Genomic DNA, 16,868 nt, shown 5'->3' with positions numbered 1-16,868 from the left:
ACAAGAGGACTGACACCCTAATTTTCTATGATTTGAACCTCTCCTGTGAGTCCAGTTTTAGATTCCGATGCTTCACTTCAGGTTTAATGTATACCTCGGAACTTCTTATTGACGATGAAACACAGAAATTGCATCGGAATTAAAGTCAAAAGGCCCCAATGCCGACTTAAGTACAAGAGGACTGACACTCTAACTTTCTATGATTTGAACCTCTGCTGTGAGTCCAGTTTTAGATTCCGATGCTTCACTTCAGGTTAACTGTATACCTTGGACCTTTTTATTGACGATGAAACACAGAAATTGCATCCGAATTTAATACAAAAGGCACAATTCCGACTTAAGTACAAGAGGACTGACACTCTAACTTTCTATGATTTGAACCTCTCCCGTGAGTCCAGCGTTAGATTCCGATGCTTCACTTCAGGTTTACTGTATCCCTAGTCCTTCAAATTGACGATGAAACACAGAAATTGCATCCGAATTTAATACAAAAAGCACAATGCCGACTTAAGTACAAGAGGACTGACACTCTCACTTTCTATGATTTGAGCCTCTCCTGTGAGTCCAGTTTTGATTCCGATGCTTCATTTCCGGTTTACTGTATACCTTTGACCTTCCTATTGACGATGAAACACAGAAATTGCATCCGAATTTAATACAAAATCCACATTGCCGACTTAAGTACAAGACGACTGACACTCTAACTATCTATGATATGAACCCCTCCAGTGAGTCCAGTTTTAGATTCCGATGCTTCACTTCTGGTTTACTGTATCCCTTGGACCATCTTATTGACGATGAAACACAGAAATTGCATCCGATTTTAATACAAAATGCACAATGCCGATTTGAGAAAAAGAGGACTGACACTCTCACTTTCTATGATTTGAGCCTCTCCTGTGAGTCCAGTTTTAGATTCCGATGCTTAGCTTCAGGGTTACTGTATCCCTTGGACTTTCTTTTTGACGATGAAACACAGAAATTGCATCCGAATGTAATACAAAAGGCACAATGCCGACTTAAGTACAGTAGGACTGACCCTCTCACTTTCTATGATTTGAACCTCTCCTGTGAGTCCAGTTTTAGATTCCGATGTTTCACTTCAGGTTTACTGTATCCCGTGGACCTTCTTCTTGTCGATGAAACACAGAAAATGCATCCGAATTTAATACAATAGGCACAACGCCGACTTAAGTACATGAGAACTGACACTCTTACTTTCTATGTTTTGAACTTCTCCTGTGAGTCCAGTTTTAGATTCCGATGCTTCACTTCGGTTTACTATATACCTCGGAACTTCTTAATGACGATGTAACACAGAAGTTGCATCGCAATTAAATTCAAAAAGCATAATGCCGACTCAAGTACTAGAGGACTGACACACTAACTTTCTATGATTTGAACCTCTCCTGTGAGTCCAGTTTTAGATTCCGATGCTTAACTTCAGGTTTACTGTATCGCTTGGACCTTTTTATAGACGATGAAACACAGAATTTGCATCCGAATTTAATACAAATGGCACAATGCCGACTTAAGAACAAGAGGACTGACACCCTCACTTTCTTTGATTTGAACCTCTCCTGTGAGTCCAGTTTTAGATTTCGATGCTTCACTTCGGGTTTACTGTATTTCTAGGACCTTCTTATTGACGATGAAACACAGATTTTCCATCTGAATTTAATACAAAAGGCACAATGCCGACTTATGTACAAGTGGACTGACACTCTCACTTTCTATGTTTTGAACCCCTCCTGTGAGTCGAGTTTTAAATTCCGATGCTTCACTTCAGGGTTACTGTATCCCTTGGACCTTCTTTTTGACGATGAAACACAGAAATTGCATCCGAATTTAATACAAAAGGCACAATGCCGACTTAAGTACAGTAGGACTAACACTCTAACTTTCTATGATTTGAACCTCTCCTGTGAGACCAGTTTTAGATTCCGGTGCTTCACTTCAGGTTTAGTGAATCCCTTGGACCTTCTTATTGACGATGAAACACAGAAATTGCATCCGAATTTAATACAAAAGGCACAATGCCGACTTAGTACAAGAGGACTGACCCTATCACTTTCTATGATTTTAACCTCTCCCGTGAGTCCAGTTTTAGATTCCGATGTTTCACTTTAGGTTTACTGTATCCCGTGGACCTTCTTATTTTCGATGGAACACAGAAATTGCATCCGAATTTAATACAAAAGGCACAATGCCGACTTAAGTACCAGTGGACTGACACTCTCACTTTCTATGATATGAACCTCTCCTGTGGGTCCAGTTTTAGATTCCGATGTCACACTTCATGTTTACTGTATACCTCGGAACTTCTTAATAACGATGAATCACAGAAATTGCAACCGAATTTAATACAAAAGGCACAATGCTAACTTAAGTACAAGAGGACTGACACTCTAACTTTCTATGATTTGAACCTCTCCTGTGAGTCGAGTTTTAGATTCCGATGCTTCACTTCAGGTTTTCTGTATCCCTTGGACCTTCTTCTTGACGATGAAACACAGAAATTGCATCCGAATTTAATACAAAAGTCACAATGCCGACTTAAGTACAAGAGGACTGACACTCTCACTTTCTATGATTTGAACCTCTCCTGTGAGTCCAGCTTTAGATTCCGATGCTTCACTTCAGGTTTACTGTATCCCTTGGACCTTCTTATTGACGATGAAACACAGAAATTGCATCCGAATGTAATACAAAAGGCACAATGCCGACTTAAGTACAAGAGGACTGTCACTCTAACATTCTATGATTTGAACCTCTCCTGTGAGTCCAGTTTTAGATTCCGATGCTTCATTCCCGGTTTACTGTATACCTTCGACCTTCCTATTGACGATGAAACACAGAAATTGCATCCGAATTTAATACAAAAGGCACAATGACGACTTAAGTACATGAGGACTGACACTCTCACTTTCTATGATTTGAACCTCTCCTGTGAGTCCAGTTTTAGATTAAGATGCTTCACTTCAGGGATACAGTATCCCTTGGACCATCTTATTGACGATGAAACACAGAAATTGCATACGAATTTAATACAAAAGGCACAATGCCGACTTAAGTACATGAGGACTGACACTCTCACTTTCTATGATTTGAACCTCTCCTGTGAGTCCAGTTTTAGATTAAGATGCTTCACTTCAGGGATACAGTATCCCTTGGACCTTCTTATTGACGATGAAACACAGAAATTGCATCCGAATTTAATACGAAAGGCACAATGCCGACTTCAGTACAAGAGGACTATCACTCTAACTTTCTATGATTTGAACCTCTCCTGTGAGTCCAGTTTTAGATTCCGATGTTTCACTTCAGGTTTACTGTATACCTCGGAACCTCTTATTGACGATGAAACACAGAAATTGCATCGGAATTAAATTGAAAAGGCATAATGCCAACTCAAGTACTAGAGGTCTGACACTCTAACTTTCTATGATTTGAACCTCTCCTGTGAGTCCAGTTTTAGATTCCGATGCTTCACTTCAGGTTTACTGTACCCCTTGGACCTTGTTATTGACGATGAAACACAGAAATTGCATCCGAATTTAATACAAATGGCCCAATGCCGACTTAAGAACAAGAGGACTGACACTCTCACCTTTTTTGATTTGAACCTCTCCTGTGAGTATAGTTTTAGATTCCGATGCTTCACTTCAGGTTTACTGTATCCCTTGGACCATCTTATTGACGATGAAACGCAGAAATTGCATCCGAGTTTAATACAAAAGGCACAATGCCGACTTAAGTACAAGAGGACTGACACTCCCACTTTCTATGATTTGAACCTCTCCTGAGAGTCCAGTTTTAGATTCCGATGCTTCACTTCAGGGTTACTGTATCCCTCGGACCTTCCTATTGACGACGAAACAGAGAAATTGCATCCGAATTTAATACAAAAGGCACAATGCCGACTCAAGTAAAAGAGGATTGACACTCTAACTTTCTATGATTCGAACCTCTCCTGTGAGTCCAGTTTTAGATTCCGATGCTTCACTTCAGGTTTACTGTATACCTCGGAACTCCGTATTGACGACGAAACACAGAAATTCATCGGAATTAAATTCAAAAGGCACAATGCCGACTTAAGTGCAAGAGAACTGACACTCTAACTTTCTATGATTTGAACGTCCCCTGTGAGTCCGGTTTTAGATTCCGATGCTTCACTTCAGGTTTACTGTATCCCTTGGATCTTCTTATTGTCGATGAAACATAGAAATTGCATCCGTAATTAATACAAATTGCACAATGCTGACTTAAGTAGAAGAGGACCGACACTCTCACCTTCTATGACTTGAACCCCTCCTGTGAGTCCAGTTATAGATTCCGATGCTACACTTCAAGCTTACTGTATCCCTTGGACCTTCCTATTGGCGATGAAACACAGAAATTGCATCCGAATTTAATACAAAATTCACAATGCCGACTTAAGTACAGGAGGACTGACACTCTCACATTCCATGATTTGAACCACTCCTGTGAGTCCAGTTTTAAATTCCGATGCTTCACTTCAGGGTTACAGTATACCTTGGACCTTCTTATTGACGATGAAACAGAGAAATTGCATCCGAATCTAATACAAAAGGCACAATGCCGAATTAAGCACAAGTGGACAGACACTCTCACTTTCTATGATTTGAACCTCTCCTGTGCGTCCAGTTTTAGATTCCGATGCTTCACTTCAGGTTTTCTGTATCCCTTGGACCTTCTTATTGACGATGAAACACAGAAATTGCATCCGAATTTAATACAAAAGGCACAACGCCGACTTAAGTACAAGAGGACTGACACTCTCACTTTCTATGATTTGAACCTCTCCTGTGAGTCCAGTTTTAGATTCCGATGCTTCACTTCAGGATTACTGTATCCCTTGGACCTTCTTATTGACGATGAAACACAGAAATTGCATCCGAATATAATACAAAAGGCACAATGCCGACTTAAGTACAAGAGGACTGACCCTCTAACTATCTATGATTTGAACCTCCCCTGTGAGTCCAGTTTTAGATTCCGATGCTTCACTTCATGTTTACTGCATACCTCGGAACTTCTTATTGACGATGAAACACAACCATTGCATCGGAATTAAATTCAAAAGGCACAATGCCGAATTAAGTACAAGAGGACTGACACTTTAACTTTCTCTGATTTGAACCTCTCCTGTGTGTCCAGTTTTAGATTCCGAAGCTTCACTTCAGGTTTAGTGTATCCCTTGTACCTTCTTATTGACGATGAAACAAAGACATTGCATCCGAATTTAATACAAAAGGCGCAATGCCGACGTAAGTAGAAGAGGACTGACACTCTAACTTTCTATGATTTGAACCTCTCCTGTGAGTCCAGTTTCAGATTCTGATGCTTCACTTCAGTTTTACGGTATACCTTGGATCTTCTTAATAACAATGAAACACAGAAATTGCATTGGAATTAAATTCAAAAGGCACAATGCCGACTTAAGTACAAGAGGACAGACTCTCTAACTATCTACGATTTCAACCTCCCCTGTGAGTCCAGTTTTAGATTCCGATCCTTCACTTCATGTTTACTGTATACCTTGGAACTTCTTACTGACGATGAAACACAGAAATTGCATCGGAATTTAATACAAAAGGCTCAATGCCGACTTAAGTAAAAGTGGACTGACATTTTCACTTTCTATGATTTGAACCTCTCCTGTGAGTCCAGTTTTAGATTCCGATGCTTCACTTCAGGTTTACTGTATCCCTTGGACCTTCTTATTGACGATGAAACACAGAAATCGCATGCAAATTTATTACAAAAGGCACAATGCCGACTTAAGTACAAGAGGACTGACACTCTAACTTTCTATGATTTGAACCTCTCATGTGAGTCCAGTTTTAGATTCCGACGCTTCACTTCAGGTTTACTGTATCCCTTGGCCCTTCTTATTGACGATGAAACACAGGAATTGCATCCGAATTTAATACAAAAGGCACAATGCCGACTTAAGTACAAGAGGACTGACACTCTAACTTTCTATGATTCGAACCTCTCCTGTGGGTCCAGTTTTAGATTCCGATGCTTCACTTCAGGTTTACTGTATACCTCGGAACTTCGTATTGACGATGAAACACAGAAATTCATCGGAATGAAATTCAAAAGGCACAATGCCGACTTAACTGCAAGAGGACTGACACTCTAACTTTCTATGATTTGAACGTCCCCTGTGAGTAAAGTTTTAGATTCCGATGCTTCACTTCAGGTTTACTGTATCCCTTGGACCTTCTTATTGAAGATGAAACACAGAAATTGCATCCGAATTTAATACAAAAGGCACAATGCGCGACTTAAGTACAAGAGGACTGACACTCTCGCTTTCTATGATTTGAACCTCTCCTGTGAGTCCAGTTTTAGATTCCGATGCTTCACATCAGGTTTACTGTATCCCTTGGACCTTCTTATTGACGATGAAACACAGAAATTGCATCCGAATATAATACAAAACGAACAATGCCGACTTAAGTACAAGTGGACTGACTCTCTAACTATATATGATTTGAACCTCCCCTGTGAGTCCAGTTTTAGATTCCGATGCTTCACTTCATGTTTACTGTATACCTCGGAACTTATTATTGACGATGAAACACAGAAATTGCATCGGAATTAAATTCAAAAGGCACAATGCCGAATGAAGTACAAGAGGACTGACACTAACTTTCTATGATATGAACCTCTCCTGTGAGTCCAGTTTTAGATTCCGATGCTTCACTTCAGGTTTACTGTATACCTTGCACCTTCTTATTGACGATGAAACACAGAAATTGCATCGGAATTAAATTCAAAAGGCACAATGCCGACTTAAGTACAAGAGGACTGACACTCTAACTTTCTATGATTTGAACCTCCCTGTGAGTCCAGTTTTAGATTCCGATGCTTCACTTCAGGTTTCCTTTATACCTTGGACCTTCTTATTGACGATGAAACACAGAAATTGCATCCGAATTTAATACAAATGGCACAATGCCGACTTAAGTACAAGAGGATTGACACTCTCACTTTCTATGATTTAAGCCTCTCCTGTTTGTCCAGTTTTAGATTCCGATGCTTCACTTCAGGTTTACTGTATACCTTGGACCTTCTTATTGACGATGAAACACAGAAATTGCATCCGAATTTAATACAAACGGCACAATGCCGACTTAAGTACAAGAGGACTGACACTCTCACCTTCTATGATTTGAACCTCTCCTGTGAGTCCAGTTATAGATTCCGATGCTACACTTCAAGCTTACTGTATCCCTTGGACCTTCTTATTGGCGATGAAACACAGAAATTGCATCCGAATTTAATACAAAATTCACAATGCCGACTTAAGTACAAGAGGACTGACACTCTCACATTCCATGATTTGAACCACTCCTGTGAGTCCAGTTTTAAATTCCGATGCTTCACTTCAGGGTTACAGTATACCTTGGACCTTCTTATTGACGATGAAACAGAGAAATTGCATCCGAATTTAATACAAAAGGCACAATGCCGAATTAAGCACAAGAGGACAGACACTCTCACCTTCTATGATTTGAACCTCTCCTGTGCGTCCAGTTTTAGATTCCGATGCTTCACTTCAGGTTTTCTGTATCCCTTGGACCTTCTTATTGACGATGAAACACAGAAATTGCATCCGAATTTAATACAAAAGGCACAATGCCGACTTAAGTACAAGAGGACTGACACTCTCACTTTCTATGATTTGAACCTCTCCTGTGAGTCCAGTTTTAGATTCCGATGCTTCACTTCAGGATTACTGTATCCCTTGGACCTTCTTATTGACGATGAAACACAGAAATTGCATCCGAATATAATACAAAAGGCACAATGCCGACTTAAGTACAAGAGGACTGACTCTCTAACTATCTATGATTTGAACCTCCCCTGTGAGTCCAGTTTTAGATTCCGATGCTTCACTTCATGTTTACTGTATACCTCGGAACTTCTTATTGACGATGAAACACAGACATTGCATCGGAATTAAATTCAAAAGGCACAATGCCGAATTAAGTACAAGAGGACTGACACTTTAACTTTCTATGATTTGAACCTCTCCTGTGTGTCCAGTTTTAGATTCCGAAGCTTCACTTCAGGTTTAGTGTATCCCTTGTACCTTCTTATTGACGATGAAACAAAGGCATTGCATCCGAATTTAATACCAAAGGCGCAATGCCGACGTAAGTAGAAGAGGACTGACACTCTAACTTTCTATGATTTGAACCTCTCCTGTGAGTCCAGTTTTAGATTCTGATGCTTCACTTCAGGTTTACGGTATACCTTGGAACTTCTTAATAACGATGAAACACAGAAATTGCATTGGAATTAAATTCAAAAGGCACAATGCCGACTTAAGTACAAGAGGACTGACACTCTAACTTTCTATGATTTAAACCTCTCCTGTGAGTCCAGTATTAGACTCCGTTGCTTTACTTCAGGTTTACTGTATCCCTTATACCTTCTTATTGACGATGAAACACAGAAATTGCATCCGAATTTAATACAAAAGGCACAATGCCGAATTAAGTACAAGAGGACAGGCACTCTCACTTTCTATGACTTTGACCACTCCTGTGAGTCGAGTTTTAGATTCCGATGCTTTACTTCAGGTTTTCTGTATCCCTTGGACCTTCTTATTGACGATGAAACACAGAAATTGCATCCGAATTTAATACAAAAGGCACAATGCCGACTTAAGTACAAGAGGACTGACACTCTCACTTTCTATGATTTGAACCTCTCCTGTGAGTTCAGTTTTAGATTCCGATGCTTCACTTCAGGTTTACTGTATCCCTTGGACCTTTTTTTTGACGATGAAACACAGAAATTGCATCCGAATATAATACAAAAGGCACAATGCCGACTTAAGTACAAGAGGACAGACTCTCTAACTATCTATGATTTGAACCTCCCCTGTGAGTCCAGTTTTTGATTCCGATCCTTCACTTCATGTTTACTGTATACCTTGGAACTTCTTACTGACGATGAAACACAGAAATTGCATCGGAATTTAATACAAAAGGCTCAATGCCGACTTAAGTAAAAGTGGACTGACATTTTCACTTTCTATGATTTGAACCTCTCCTGTGAGTCCAGTTTTAGATTCCGATGCTTCACTTCAGGTTTACTGTATCCCTTGGACCTTCTTATTGACGATGAAACACAGAAATTGCATGCAAATTTATTACAAAAGGCACAATGCCGACTTAAGTACAAGAGGACTGACACTCTAACTTTCTATGATTTGAACCTCTCCTGTGAGTCCAGTTTTAGATTCCGACGCTTCACTTCAGGTTTACTGTATTCCTTGGCCCTTCTTATTGACGATGAAACACAGGAATTGCATCCGAATTTAATACAAAAGGCACAATGCCGACTTAAGTACAAGAGGACTGACACTCTAACTTTCTATGATTTGAACCTCGCCTGTGAGTCCAGTTTTAGATTCCGATGCTTCACATCAGGTTTACTGATTCCCTTGGACCCTCCTATTGACGATGAAGCACAGAAATTGCATCCGGATTTAATACAAAGGGCACAATGCCGACTTAAGTACAAGAAGATTGACACTCTAACTTTCTATGATTAGAACCTCTCCTGTGAGTCCAGTTTTGAATTCCGATGCTTCACTTCAGGTTCACTGTATCCCTTGGCCCTTCTTATTGACGATGAAACACAGGAATTGCATCCGAATTTAATACAAAAGGCACATACCGACTGAAGTACAAGACGACTGACACTCTCACTTTCTATGATTTGAACCTAACCCGTGAGTCCAGTTTTAGATTCCGATGCTTCACTTCAGGTTTACTGTATCCCTTGGATCTTCTTATTGTCGATGAAACACAGAAATTGCATCCGAATTTAATACAAAAGGCACAATGCCGACTTAAGTACATGAGGACTGACACTCTCACTTTCTATGATTTGAACCTCTCCTGTGAGTCCAGTTTTAGATTAAGATGCTTCACTTCAGGGATACAGTATCGTTTGGACCTTCTTATTGACGATGAAACACAGAAATTGCATCCGAATTTAATACAAAAGGCACAATGCCCACTTAAGTAAAAGAGGACTAACACTCTAACTTTCTATGATTTGAACCTCTCCTGTGAGTCCAGTTTTAGATTCCGATGCTTCACTTCAGGTTTACTGTATACCTCGGAACTTCTTGTTGACGATGAAACACAGAAATTGCACCGGAATTAAATTGAAAAGGCATAAAGCCGACTCAAGTACAAGAGGACTGACACACTAACTTTCTATGATCTGAACCTCTCCTGTGAGTCCAGTTTTAGATTCCGATGCTTCACTTCAGGTTTACTGTATCCCTTGGACCTTTTTATTGACGATGAAACACAGAAATTGCATCCGAATTTAATACAAAATTCACAATGCCGACTTAAGTACAAGAGGACTGACACTCTCACATTCCGTGATTTGAACCACTCCTGTGAGTCCAGTTTTAAATTCCGATGCTTCACTTCAGGGTTACAGTATACCTTGGACCTTCTTATTGACGATGAAACAGAGAAATTGCATCCGAATATAATACAAAAGGCACAATGCCGACTTAAGTACAAGAGGACTGACTCTCTAACTATCTATGATTTGAACCTCCCCTGTGAGTCCAGTTTTAGATTCCGATGCTTCACTTCATGTTTACTGTATACCTCGGAACTTCTTATTGACGATGAAACACAGACATTGCATCGGAATTAAATTCAAAAGGCACAATGCCGAATTAAGTACAAGAGGACTGACACTTTAACTTTCTATGATTTGAACCTCTCCTGTGTGTCCAGTTTTAGATTCCGAAGCTTCACTTCAGGTTTAGTGTATCCCTTGTACCTTCTTATTGACGATGAAACAAAGGCATTGCATCCGAATTTAATACAAAAGGCGCAATGCCGACGTAAGTAGAAGAGGACTGACACTCTAACTTTCTATGATTTGAACCTCTCCTGTGAGTCCAGTTTTAGATTCTGATGCTTCACTTCAGGTTTACAGTATACCTTGGAACTTCTTAATAACGATGAAACACAGAAATTGCATTGGAATTAAATTCAAAAGGCACAATGCCGACTTAAGTACAAGAGGACTGACACTCTAACTTTCTATGATTTAAACCTCTCCTGTGAGTCCAGTATTAGACTCCGATGCTTTACTTCAGGTTTACTGTATCCCTTATACCTTCTTATTGACGATGAAACACAGAATTTGCATCCGAATTTAATACAAACGGCACAATGCCGACTTAAGTACAAGAGGACTGACACTCTCACCTTCTATGATTTGAACCTCTCCTGTGAGTCCAGTTATAGATTCCGATGCTACACTTCAAGCTTACTGTATCCCTTGGACCTTCTTATTGACGATGAAACACAGAAATTGCATCCGAATTTAATACAAAATTCACAATGCCGACTTAAGTACAAGAGGACTGACACTCTCACATTCCATGATTTGAACCACTCCTGTGAGTCCAGTTTTAAATTCCGATGCTTCACTTCAGGGTTACAGTATACCTTGGACCTTCTTATTGACGATGAAACAGAGAAATTGCATCCGAATTTAATACAAAAGGCACAATGCCGAATTAAGCACAAGAGGACAGACACTCTCACCTTCTATGATTTGAACCTCTCCTGTGCGTCCAGTTTTAGATTCCGATGCTTCACTTCAGGTTTTCTGTATCCCTTGGACCTTCTTATTGACGATGAAACACAGAAATTGCATCCGAATTTAATACAAAAGGCACAATGCCGACTTAAGTACAAGAGGACTGACACTCTCACTTTCTATGATTTGAACCTCTCCTGTGAGTCCAGTTTTAGATTCCGATGCTTCACTTCAGGATTACTGTATCCCTTGGACCTTCTTATTGACGATGAAACACAGAAATTGCATCCGAATATAATACAAAAGGCACAATGCCGACTTAAGTACAAGGGGACTGACTCTCTAACTATCTATGATTTGAACCTCCCCTGTGAGTCCAGTTTTAGATTCCGATGCTTCACTTCATGTTTACTGTATACCTCGGAACTTCTTATCGACGATGAAACACAGACATTGCATCGGAATTAAATTCAAAAGGCACAATGCCGAATTAAGTACAAGAGGACTGACACTTTAACTTTCTATGATTTGAACCTCTCCTGTGTGTCCAGTTTTAGATTCCGAAGCTTCACTTCAGGTTTAGTGTATCCCTTGTACCTTCTTATTGACGATGAAACAAAGGCATTGCATCCGAATTTAATACAAAAGGCGCAATGCCGACGTAAGTAGAAGAGGACTGACACTCTAACTTTCTATGATTTGAACCTCTCCTGTGAGTCCAGTTTTAGATTCTGATGCTTCACTTCAGGTTTACGGTATACCTTGGAACTTCTTAATAACGATGAAACACAGAAATTGCATTGGAATTAAATTCAAATGGCACAATGCCGACTTAAGTACAAGAGGACTGACACTCTAACTTTCTATGATTTAAACCTCTCCTGTGAGTCCAGTATTAGACTCCGATGCTTTACTTCAGGTTTACTGTATCCCTTATACCTTCTTATTGACGATGATACACAGAAATTGCATCCGAATTTAATACAAAAGGCACAATGCCGAATTAAGTACAAGAGGACAGACACTCTCACTTTCTATGACTTTGACCACTCCTGTGAGTCGAGTTTTTGATTCCGATGCTTTACTTCAGGTTTTCTGTATCCCTTGGACCTTCTTATTGACGATGAAACACAGAAATTGCATCCGAATTTAATACAAAAGGCACAATGCCGACTTAAGTACAAGAGGACTGACACTCTCACTTTCTATGTTTTGAACCTCTCCTGTGAGTTCAGTTTTAGATTCCGATGCTTCACTTCAGGTTTACTGTATCCCTTGGACCTTTTTTTGACGATGAAACACAGAAATTGCATCCGAATATAATACAAAAGGCACAATGCCGACTTAAGTACAAGAGGACAGACTCTCTAACTATCTATGATTTGAACCTCCCCTGTGAGTCCAGTTTTTGATTCCGATCCTTCACTTCATGTTTACTGTATACCTTGGAACTTCTTACTGACGATGAAACACAGAAATTGCATCGGAATTTAATACAAAAGGCTCAATGCCGACTTAAGTAAAAGTGGACTGACATTTTCACTTTCTATGATTTGAACCTCTCCTGTGAGTCCAGTTTTAGATTCCGATGCTTCACTTCAGGTTTACTGTATCCCTTGGACCTTCTTATTGACGATGAAACACAGAAATTGCATGCAAATTTATTACAAAAGGCACAATGCCGACTTAAGTACAAGAGGACTGACACTCTAACTTTCTATGATTTGAACCTCTCCTGTGAGTCCAGTTTTAGATTCCGACGCTTCACTTCAGGTTTACTGTATTCCTTGGCCCTTCTTATTGACGATGAAACAGAGGAATTGCATCCGAATTTAAAACAAAAGGCACAATGCCGACTTAAGTACAAGAGGACTGACACTCTAACTTTCTATGATTTGAACCTCGCCTGTGAGTCCAGTTTTAGATTCCGATGCTTCACATCAGGTTTACTGATTCCCTTGGACCCTCCTATTGACGATGAAGCACAGAAATTGCATCCGGATTTAATACAAAGGGCACAATGCCGACTTAAGTACAAGAGGATTGACACTCTAACTTTCTATGATTAGAACCTCTCCTGTGAGTCCAGTTTTGAATTCCGATGCTTCACTTCAGGTTCACTGTATCCCTTGGCCCTTCTTATTGACGATGAAACACAGGAATTGCATCCGAATTTAATACAAAAGGCACATGCCGACTTAAGTACAAGAGGACTGACACTCTCACTTTCTATGATTTGAACCTCACCCGTGAGTCCAGTTTTAGATTCCGATGCTTCACTTCAGGTTTACTGTATCCCTTGGACCTTCTTATTGTCGATGAAACACAGAAATTGCATCCGAATTTATTACAAAAGGCACAATGCCGACTTAAGTACATGAGGACTGACACTCTCACTTTCTATGATTTGAACCTCTCCTGTAAGTCCAGTTTTAGATTAAGATGCTTCACTTCAGGGATACAGTATCGTTTGGACCTTCTTATTGACGATGAAACACAGAAATTGCATCCGAATTAAATACAAAAGGCACAATGCCCACTTAAGTAAAAGAGGACTAACACTCTAACTTTCTATGATTTGAACCTCTCCTGTGAGTCCAGTTTTAGATTCCGATGCTTCACTTCAGGTTTACTGTATACCTCGGAACTTCTTGTTGACGATGAAACACAGAAATTGCACCGGAATTAAATTGAAAAGGCATAAAGCCGACTCAAGTACAAGAGGACTGACACACTAACTTTCTATGATTTGAACCTCTCCTGTGAGTCCAGTTTTAGATTCCGATGCTTCACTTCAGGTTTACTGTATCCCTTGGACCTTTTTATTGACGATGAAACACAGAAATTGCATCCGAATTTAATACAAATGGCACAATGCCGACTTAAGGACAAGAGGACTGACACTCTCACCTTCTTTGATTTGAACCTCTCCTGTGAGTCCAGTTTTAGATTCCGATGCTTCACTTCAGGGTGACTGTATCCCTTGGACCTTCTTATTGACGACGAAACACAGAAATTGCATCCGAATTTAATACAAAATGCACAATGCCGACTTAAGTAAAAGAGGTTTAACACTCTACCTTTCTATGATTCGAACCTCTCCTGTGGGTCCAGTTTTAGATTCCGATGCTTCACTTCAGGTTTACTGTATACCTCGGAACTTCGTATTGACGATGAAACACAGAAATTCATCGGAATGAAATTCAAAAGGCACAATGCCGACTTAAGTGCAAGAGGACTGACACTCTAACTTTCTATGATTTGAACGTCCCCTGTGAGTCCAGTTTTAGATTCCGATGCTTCACTTCAGGTTTACTGTATCCCTTGGACCTTCTTATTGACGATGAAACATAGAAATTGCATCCGAAATAATAAAAATGGCACAATGCTGACTTTAGTAAAAGAGGACCGACACTCTCGCCTTCTATGATTTGAACCCCTCCTGTGAGTCCAGTTATAGATTCCGATGCTACACTTCAGGCTTACAGTATCCCTTGGACCTTCTTATTGACGATGAAACACAGAAATTGCATCCAAATTTAATACAAAAAGCACAATGCCGACTTAAGTACAAGAGGACTGACACTCACATTCCATGATTTGAACCTCTCCTGTGAGTCCAGTTTTAGATTCCGATGCTTCACTCCAGGGTTACAGTATCCCTTGGACCTTCTTATTGACGATGAAACACAGAAATTGCATCTGAATTTAATACAAAAGGCACAATGCCGACTTAGTACAAGAGGACTGATCCTCTCACTATCTATGATTTGAACCTCTCCAGTGAGTCCAGTTTTAGATTCCGATGATTCACTTAAGGTTTACTGTATCCCGTGTACCTTCTTACTGTCGATGAAACACAGAAATTGCATCCGAATTTAATACAAAAGGCACAATGCCGACTTAAGTACCAGTTGACTGACACTCTCACTTTCTATGATTTGAACCTCTCCTGTGAGACCAGTTGTAGATTCCGATGCTTCACTTCAGGTTTACTGTATACCTCGGAACTTCTTAATAACGATCAAACACAGAAATCGCATCGGAATTAAATTCAAAAGGCACAATGAAGACTTAAGTACAAGAGGACTGACACTCTAACTTTCTATGATTTGAACTTCTCCTGTGAGTCCAGTTTTAGACTCCAATGCTTCACTTCAGGTTTACTGTATCCCTTGGACCTTCTCATTGACGATGAAATACAGAAATTGCATCCGAATTTAACACAAAAGGCACAATGCCGAATTAAGTACAAGAGGACAGGCACTCTCACTTTCTACGATTTGAACCTCTCCTGTGAGTCCAGTTTTAGATTCTGATGCTTCACTTCAGGTTTCCTGCATCCCTTGGACCTTCTTATTGAAGATGAAACACAGAAATTGCATCCGAATTTAATACAAAAGGCACAATGCGCGACTTAAGTACAAGAGGACTGACACTCTCGCTTTCTATGATTTGAACCTCTCCTGTGAGTCCAGTTTTAGATTCCGATGCTTCACATCAGGTTTACTGTATCCCTTGGACATTCTTATTGACGATGAAACACAGAAATTGCATCCGAATATAATACAAAACGAACAATGCCGACTTAAGTACAAGAGGACTGACTCTCTAACTATATATGATTTGAACCTCCCCTGTGAGTCCAGTTTTAGATTCCGATGCTTCACTTCATGTTTACTGTATACCTCGGAACTTATTATTGACGATGAAACACAGAAATTGCGTCGGAATTAAATTCAAAAGGCACAATGCCGAATTAAGTACAAGAGGACTGACACTTTAACTTTCTATGATTTGAACCTCTCCTGTGTGTCCAGTTTTAGATTCCGAAGCTTCACTTCAGGTTTAGTGTATCCCTTGTACCTTCTTATTGACGATGAAACAAAGAAATTGCATCCGAATTTAATACAAACGGCACAATGCCGACTTAAGTACAAGAGGAATGACACCCTAACTTTCTATGATTTGAACCTCTCCTGTGAATCCAGTTTTAGATTCCGATGCTTCACTTCAGGATTCTTTTATACCTTGGACCTTCTTATGGACGATGAAACAGAGAAATTGCATCCGAATTTAATACAAAAGTCTCAATGCCGACTTAAGTACAAGGGAACTGACATTTTCACTTTCTATGATTTGAACCTCCCCTGTGAGTCCAGTTTTAGATTCCGATGCTTCAGTTCAGGTTTACTGTATACCTTGGACCTTCTTATTGACGATGAAACAAA

The sequence above is a fragment of the Schistocerca serialis genome, unplaced genomic scaffold (assembly GCF_023864345.2).
Source record: "Schistocerca serialis cubense isolate TAMUIC-IGC-003099 unplaced genomic scaffold, iqSchSeri2.2 HiC_scaffold_1362, whole genome shotgun sequence".
Lineage (NCBI taxonomy): Eukaryota > Metazoa > Arthropoda > Insecta > Orthoptera > Acrididae > Schistocerca > Schistocerca serialis.
This window is presented reverse-complemented; position numbering follows the sequence as displayed.